The following is a 9348-nucleotide window of genomic DNA, read 5'->3' on the forward strand; positions in this document are numbered from 1 at the left end:
AGCTTCTAAATGTGACCATTTTGGCTTGAATCATTCCCTCCTCTCTTTCTTCTCTGCCTTCAATCCAGTGGACAAGTAACAGGCACGTGTAATGCTTAGAGATGATTGAACAAATTCCAGTGCAAAAGTCGTTTACAGAAGACAAGTTTTCCTACGAATTTTATCACAAAGAGTACAAACTATGCTGATTTTACTAAATAGTTTGTCAAACACTGCCAACCTCTTTAACATCTAGAGACTAAATGTTGAAAAATTAGGACTTATTGTCCATTATATACAGTATATACAGAGCAAAAGAAAATGCACAAAACCTACAGAAAAATAGTGTCTGAAATGTCGAAGTGTGAACACACTAGAATATTACCTTTTTCAATTTCTTCCCTCCCACCTCCCCTAAACCATTGAACAAGTATAGACAGTACTATACTGCTCAAAAAGGTGGCTTCACAATTCGATTTCCAAAAGTATTTCCTATGAATTTTAGCAAAAAGATATTTACAAAGTGGTATTTTACTACCTCTACATTTAACATACATTGGGCACTTCTAAACACCTAGATAGACTAGATGTTTCAAAAAAGGAGTTAATTTGTCCACTATTTACACAGTAGTCTTGAATAAACTGCAAACATGTAACAGTTATAATTTGAAAGAGCCTTCCAAATGTGAACATTCCGGCCTAGAACCCTTCCCATCTCCATCAACCCAGTGGGCAAGAATGCTCAAATTTTCAGAAGACAATCTTTCCTAGACTTGTAAAACAGAATGTACAAAACATTAGGTTACTAACTCTACTTGTCATACACTGGCAACCGCTTGATGTACACTATATGCACAGGTAAGTAAAACAAAATGCGCAGAGATAATAATTCATCTTGCCTTGCTGTAAGCAGGGTGTCATAGAACTGTCTGCACCTCCCCCTTCTCTCTGCTCCCCTGAACCACTGCACACACAGTGAGGATTTCTCAACAGGTGATTTGGCCATTCCCCCCAAAAAACATTTCCTACAAATTGTAACAAAAAGATATTTACAAAATCTGATTTTACTACCTCTAATTTTAACATCAGGCACTTCAGAACATCTAAAAAGAACAGATGTTTCAAAAAGTTTAGCATTGTCCACTATATATACAGTAGTGAGGAATAAAATGCACATAAAACAATGGCTAGAATATGAAAATGTCTCCTAAATACGACCAGTCTAGCATAGAACCTTCTCCTCCTCAGGTCTTCCAGCTCCATGTCATCTAACCCACTGAACAAACGTGGGCGTATCGCTTCCAGAGGCCATTTAACAACTCCATTTCCAAAAGTCATTTACAGAAGACATATATTTTCTATGATTTCTTTCAAACAAATGAGAATTTACAAGATGTGTGGTTTCCTAACTCTATCACACGTCGGCAACCTCTTTACATCTAGAAGCGCTAGACGTGACAAATGTTTTCTATTAAAAGGTTGGGGTGGAGTTAAGAGAAGCTTTTTCATATTATACACACAGGCCTTTCATAAACGGCCAGTAAATCTTCCCAGAGGGTGGTGGGCATTTCCAACGGGCCAAACGTGGCCTGTCATTCTACCATTTCTCTCTTCCGACAGCAAGGTCTGGTAGAATGAAGGCTAACCCCCCAATGGCCGCTAACCGTTCCACCCGTCGTCGTTCGGAACTTCGCTCACCTCCCAGGCCTGTTAAGGCCTTTGTCCGTTATCGTCAGGACTAGGTAGATCTCGCCCAATGGGGACACAGTGGTCACTGGGGACCCGGATCTGCACGGCTCCGTGGCCTGAAGAGGCGGCCGAGCCTGTCTGCGTCCTTAGGCCGCCTTCCCAGGCCCTCCATGACCTAACAGCCTCCGCTGCGCAGCATTCGAGCGGCAGCCATGTTTCTTGGCCCGCCACTCCCGCCGCCACCCAAAGCCGTTGCATCCCGGCAGCTCAGCTGGGGTTTCATCGAGGCCTGGCACACTTGGGCCGGGAGACCCAGTGGGTGGCCATCGGGGTCCAGGCTGGGGTACGGGCTTGGAGAAGCCGCCGCTGCCATCAGTCACCGAAGTGGGGTCGGGTAGAGAGGTTCGCCACGGCTTCAAGGCCTGGGCCTGGCCAGTGGGCAGCCACAGCGGACGCCTCCGGTGTCTGAAGGGCAGAGGGCACGGCCTATCCCGGCCACCCCACCAGCTCACCCGCCGGCCGGGGCAGGAGGGGTTGGAGGGCCCAGCGGGAGCTGGCCTCGCTCTGCGTCGCCCCGCCTGCGCCCTGCGCCTCCGCGCGCTCCCTGCCGGACCGGAACTCAGAACTCCCTCTTAAAGCGTATTTCTCAGAATGAGTATTCTAAGGAGCACTGACCCAGAAAGCTTAGAACTTCCTATCATACTCCTTCTTCCACCCACTTCATTATTGAAGAAACAGTTCAGAGTTGATGGGAGGAAAAGAAGACTTATGTATTTCAGACACATAAAAGCAAAAATTGGAAAAGAAATTACAGAATGGGACCTTGGAAGTGATTCTCCTTTGTGGATGTATTTATCTGTAAGGACATTTTGAGAGCACGAGGTTCGTAGACAAATACCACAATTCACACCGGAGAGAACTGAGGGTAGAGCCATGCTGAATTCTAATGGGGCAGTCTTGTCTGAGAAATGTTGCTGCATGAGTGGGTTTACCCCTGCTTAAGTAAAAAATCTGATTAATTTACTAAAACACCACATTGTTGGACTACAGGAAATTAATTTAATGTTACTCAACATCATTTCATTGTTTTCCTTCCAAAAAAGACAGTTCTATATAACACATTTTTTAAATGATGCAAATAAGGGTAAATGAGAAAATAAGGTAACACAAGAGGCATGGTTGAAGACGATGAGCATGTTCTTATTGGAACAAAGCTTGGGTTGACACAGGAAAGTTCCATAAGAAATTCCGTTTTTGCCCCATGACTTTCCCAACTCACCTAAAGTCTGGCCAACCTCCAAGTGGAGTCTGTGCAGAATTTGAATTCAGCCGCAAGTTAAGAATGAAAACATGGCCTCTTCCATTAAACCAGCAAGTGTGAATACCAAACCGCAATGACATATGCAGAAATTGAGAGAAACAGGAAGTAAAAAAGAAACCTGAAATGGGTGATGTCTCCTAGCAAACACCTTATTCACTGCCAACTCTGCAAACTTTGCTTTGTGCCAAAACCCACCCATGAGACTCCACAATACTCCTGACCCTGATAGCTGTCATTTTGGAATATGCTAAGCGTCTAGGAAAGTCTGGGAAATACCAGAGTTCAAAAGGACCTTCTTTCTGTGAAGGAGCCTAAAGGATATTCTAGGGCAACTTTCTAATTTTTCAGTTGAAATTTTCTTCATGCTTCTGTTCGGTGAGCTGCTCTGGCATAGCTCACCATGACTGAGCTGCACAGTGCCAGCTCCCAATGACCCTTGAGAGGGAAATGGAACCTGAGATCGTCAAACTTAGAGGGGACCTGAATAATCATCCCATTTTGCCCAACCCCCTCTGTTTACAGATCTGAAGTCAGGGAGCCTGAAACCCACTCAGCATCCTGAGAGCAAATGTGCTTTCCTCCCTTCTTCTATTTCTGTGCAATTTTCCCATGGCATCTGGCCAGAGCATCTACACTAGTAATGTCTAGAGGATTTATGAGGCCAAGTGATCCTTTGGATTTCTAAGCAGACCTAAACAGGAAACCCACACAAGGAAATGCCCTTTCTGTTTGCAGGCCAAATTCCCAGGATGCCTTCACCAGAGTGCCCTGGCTGGAACAAAACAAAGGCCTGGCACAATAAATGCCCTTAGATCTGAAGGCAGAGGTGCCCTCCGCACCTCTCTCTTTCCCCTCCCTAGTCCAAAGGCCCTCTATTAGTTTAATGAAAACAAGACTTCCTTCTGTCAGAACTCAACTTCGCTTACTCCACTGGTTCAGATGCTGGAGCAGGGGACTCACCTTGGATCTCCAGGTAGGTTTCAGGAAATTACTTCTCCTTACTTGTGCAAAGTCAACCTGGACAAGTCCTCCAGGTTAATTAACCGGGCACCCTACTCACACCCCTCTTATTTTTCTCCATGTTTAGCCCCCTAGAAGATGCCTTAGAGACGAAAAAAAAAAAGGAATGCATTTCCCAATCAAGAGGCAGCCAGATGCAGCCAGTGTCCCTCTGAGCCCCAACTCAGTGTGACAATTATTCAACACAACACAGCTCTCTTGCCTTTGCTGAACCTCAACACCCTGCATCCTGCCAAATCTCCTCTTCCCGTTTAACCAGTCCATCTATGCTGGTGTCCAGCCATTCCAGTCCACCATGACATTTTAAAATCTTCCCAGCTCTGTGTGGGAGATTGGAGACTTAAGAAAGAGACTGTTGCTCAGGGCTGGGCAGGAAGGAAGTCTGCATTCCTGGCTCCCAGAACAGAATAGCAATGTGGGTGACCCTTTCCCCCTCCTCAAGGCATCCCCTTAGGCCAACACAAAAATAGATTCTATCCTCTTGGTTTGTCTCCATCACCGTCTGGAAAGAAGACACAGGCTTCTAGTGAGTCAACAGTATTATCGGGGCTTGACTATGTTTCAGGAATGACCAGATGTTGGGAAGAGGATAATGTGTCATTTCCTTTAACAAATAGTCCGGGCATCTGTGCATTTCCTTTTAAGCCAGCTCTTCAGGAGACTGTGCCGCAGTCACAGAGAAGGACACATCAGCCTGGCTTCTACTCTCACAGGTACTGGGGGCCTCCTCGAAGCCTTTGGATTCCAGCCCTCCATTAAGAAAACATTTCTGTCCTTTGTATGCATGAGTGACACCATGAGAAGACAGCATAGGGAGTGGTTACAAGCAAAGAATTTGGAGACAAAATAAATGCTCTAAGGGAAAAAGACAAGTAGCCAAGAAACACTGGGAGAGCTTGGAGGAAGCTAATTGTTCATCCATTCCCCCAGATCAGCAGTTCTCAGTAGTGAACCAACATGAACAACATTCACCTGGGAACTTGTCCACCACCCTGGCCCTACTGAAACTCCAGGGGTGAAGCCCAGCAATCTCCTTTGACAAGCCTTCCAGGAGATTCTGATGTGAGCTCAAGATTGAGAACCACTGGTCCAGATAGATCTTATCTGGTCCTAGGGCTTCCCAAAAGCATTAGAAAAAAAGTAGATTCTCCTCCACAGGAGACCTACACACTGCCGCTTGTGCTGCCACCATGTCTCTAGTGACCCCTGAAAAGTTCCAGCATATTTTGCGAGTACCCAGCACCAACATTGGCTGTGGGTTGAAGATATGCTAATGTAGTGTTAAGGAAAGCAGACTTTGACCTCACCAAGAGGGTGGGAGAACTCACTAGGATAAGGTGGAACATGTGATCATCACTATGCAGGATCTGTGCCAGTACAAGGTCCCAGACTGGTTCTTGAACAGACAGAGGATGTAAAGGATGGAAAATATCATCTCTGGGTGGTGGAATATGAATAACCTTTGCTTCATCCTTTTGATGTTTTGGTTTTTCTGCAATGTTTTCATAATAAATAGCTATTTTTAATAACAAAAAAAAAAAACCTGTAATAAAGTGAGAAGCTTGTTGGGTCAAAATACTCATTTAAAGAAATCTGTATAGCCCTCTCCAGAGACTACCTCTCCAAGAATTTATGTCACACCGATAATTAGCACCACCTGTTACACTTGTGCTATGAAGAACGTTGGATTCAGAATGTAAAAAGAGATTTTTAAACTCATCAGCTCCAGTTGAAACCAGCACAGCAGGGAGAGCTGCAGAAAAATGTGAGCCAGAGCCCACCCTGAGGCCCCAGGGTCTTCGTGTGCCTCCAGCATGTGAATCTGGGTTGCTGGGTGCCCTCAGCAGCCTGCAGGGACCCATTGTCCTTCTGCACAGCTTTGTTCAGGAGCCCCAGCAGCCTCTCAGTTTTTACACCCTGATTTCCTACCAGGGAGAGGCCCCAGGCAAAAACAAAACAAAATAATAACACTGAAAGGGCTCTCAAAGCCTAGAAAGGAAGAAAGGACAATGGAACGTGATGTAAGGGTCGCTAAACAGCCAGTGACTCAGCGCTTCTGCACTGTCAACACCAGCTGCAGCCTGTGGCCATGGCAGCTCAGAACAGACACACGCGGGCGCACACACAAACACACACATACACAAAGTGCAAACATTACGCTGCCTGGAGAATGACAAAAAAATTCTGACTCTTAGACTGTGCTGCAGCCAAGAAAACATAGAATCAAAGATTTCTGGAGCTTCAAGGAACCTGGCAGAATATATAAGTATGTTGGACCTTAATTCAGTTTTCCATTAACATCTTTTATCAAGATCCCTAAGGAGGGCTGGGCATGGTGGCTCATGCCTGTAATCCCAGCACTTTGGGAAGCCAAGTTGGGAGGATCATTTGATGCCAGGAGTTTGAGATCAACCTAGGCAACATAGTGAGACCCCATCTCTACAAAAAGCTAAAAATTAAAAATGAAAAAAAAAAAAAAAAAAAAAAAAAAAAAAAAAAAAAACTCCCTAAGGAGCTGGACTTGTCACTGGGCTCAGATTCTCCAAACTGGACCCATTGTCTGCCCACAGGCATGGCTATAACTCATTCTAATTCCTTCTGAAACATCACAGGATGAAATGTGGTAAGTGTGGTAGATTCTAGTGTGGGCTTCTCGAGGAGACTCTGGGACAAAATTCTCATCCTTCACGATTCATATGACCAGCTGGGAGAAAATTCTTCACAAATCACAAATGAGAGTGGGAGCCAGGCATGGTGGCTCACGCCTGTAATCCCAGCACTTGGGAGGCTGAGATGAGTGGATCGCTTGAGTCCAGGAGTTCAAGACCAGCCTGGGCAACATGGCAAACCCTGTCCCTATAAAAAATACAAAAATTAGCTGAGTGTGGTGGTGCAAGCCTGTAGTCCCAGCTACTCAGTAGGCTGAGGCAGGAGGATCACCTGAACGTGGGGAGGTCAAGGCTGTAGTGAGCAGTGATCGTGCCACCGCACTCCAGCCTGGGCAACAGAGTGAGACCATGTTTCAAAGCCAAACCAAACCACAATAATGACAACAAAAAACCAAATGAAAGTAGGAATCTGTCCCATAAATTTTCAACATGGGTAATACTTCTGTCTGCAAATGTATCATCTTATTAAAAGATATATTTTTAAATTCAGCCTTTACCTCAATCCAAAGTCTGTTGAAGCAACCCCTCCCACAGAATGAGTTGGGCTCCCCCCGATCCTTCCAGATGGCTCTGCTCCCACTGGGCCCACAGTAAGGAACCCTGCAAATTAGGTTAGTCTTAGAAGGCCTGACACTCACCATTAACCACCAAATCTATTTGTTGAACCAGCACTGCTCATGGGATGTGACCAAAAAGCAACTTTATTTTTGATACCTGCTACTCCTTCAAAATTTATTCCATGAGGAAATCTCTTTCCCGCCATTAGATAAAAATTATGAGGACTCAAAGATTTTCTGCTCAGTCTAAGATATTAGATCATTCTATGGGCATTTTAAATCACAAAATACAGACTCATTTGAGGAATTAAGTGTCTGAGCTTAGCTTGGGGAGCACACCTATAATCTCAGCAATTTGGGAGGCTGAGGAGAGAGGATCACTAGAGGCCAGGAGTTCAAGACCAGCTTGGGTAACAAAATGAGACCCCTTCTCTAAAAAAAAAAAAAAAAAAAAATTTAAAAACAGCTGGGCATGGTGGTGCATACCTGTAGTCCCAGCTGAGGTGGGAGGATTGCTTGAGCCCAGGAATTTGAGGTTGCAGTAAGCCATGATCATGCCAATGTACTCCAGCCTGGGTAACAGAATGAGAGACCAATGAAAGAAAGAAAGAAAGAGAGAAAGAGAGAGCTAGAGGGAGAAAGGGAGGGAGGGAGGGAAAGAAAAAGAAAGGAAAGAGAGAGAGAAAGAAAGAAAGAAAAAGAAAGGAAGTAAGGCTACATTAGGGGCTAGGTGTAGTAGCTGACACCTCTAATCCCAGCACTTTGGGAAGCTGAAGTGGGAGGATCACTTGTGACCACGAGGTCGAGTCTGCAGTGACCCATGATTGCACTACTGCATGTCAGTCAGGATGACAAAGCAAGACAGAGTCTGTCTCAAAAAAAAAGAAAGAAAGAAAGAAGAAAGAAAGAAGGAAAGAAAAAGAAAGATAAAGAAAGAAAGAAAGAAAGAAAATAAATAAATAAATAAATTTGACATCTGGGCCAAGAAACCAGAATATTAACACTTTAATATGCATTTTTTTTTTTTTTTTTTTTTGAGATGGAGTTTCGCTCTTGTTACCCAGGCTGGAGTGCAATGACGCGATCTCGGCTCACCGCAACCTCCGCCTCCTGGGTTCAGGCAATTCTCCTGCCTCAGCCTCCTGAGTAGCTGGGATTACAGGCACGTGCCACCATGCCCAGCTAATTTTTTGTATTTTTAGTAGAGACGGGGTTTCACCATGTTGACCAGGATGGTCTCGATCTCTTGACCTCGTGATCCACCCGCCTCGGCCTCCCAAAGTGCTGGGATTACAGGCTTGAGCCACCGCGCCTGGCCTTAATATGCATTTAAAGAAGAGGCTTTCCGACACTTCCCATGCCCATCCTATAGGAAGGAGCAGAGCTAAGGAGACACAGTTCTTACTAGGCTCTCCCTGTTACAATTGTCCAGTCCATCTCAGCTCCCAAGTCTTGGATTGAATTTAGAATGTCTCCCAGGCTGCTCTCTCTGCCATGAGGCCTCCATCTGTTGGTCCCAGCTCTCGTGAAGTATAATTCTTTCCTAAATGCAGCCCTGTTTTCTCCTCCTCCACCTTCCGCCTCTGCCAAGGCTACTTTCACAGGAGTTCCCCAAATGCAGATCCCAGAGTATTTACACCATGGAAATAAGCAACTGCTGCAAGTTAGAGATTTTTCCTCTCTCTTACCCAGCCAACCCTGGTTACTGACATTTACCAGCGTAGCACTCATGGAGTTATAAATGCAGTAAATCGTGCTGCTATATATTTCTACATCCAGATCCCTCATATGACATGGCTGGAAGATAAGAGTCTAGTCAGAGCCATGATAAAAAGAGGGTGGATGGATGGAAGCTTCATTTCACCTAGGAATTTCCCCAGGGGTAGTCAGCAAAAGTATGCTGAAGAAAAAGACAACAGACTTCTCAGGGCCTGGAGGAAGCAGCTATTTTCTAGGAAAAGTAATTTTCTTTTTTCTTTTTAAAAATATATTTTTGGGGCCGGGCGCGGTGGCTCAAGCCTGTAATCCCAGCACTTTGGGAGGCCGAGGCGGGTGGATCACGAGGTCAAGAGATCGAGACCATCCTGGTCAATATGGTGAAACCCCGTCTCTA

The sequence above is a fragment of the Sapajus apella genome, unplaced genomic scaffold, assembly GCF_009761245.1.
Source record: "Sapajus apella isolate SASKATOON/1434 unplaced genomic scaffold, GSC_monkey_1.0 scaffold22, whole genome shotgun sequence".
Lineage (NCBI taxonomy): Eukaryota > Metazoa > Chordata > Mammalia > Primates > Cebidae > Sapajus > Sapajus apella.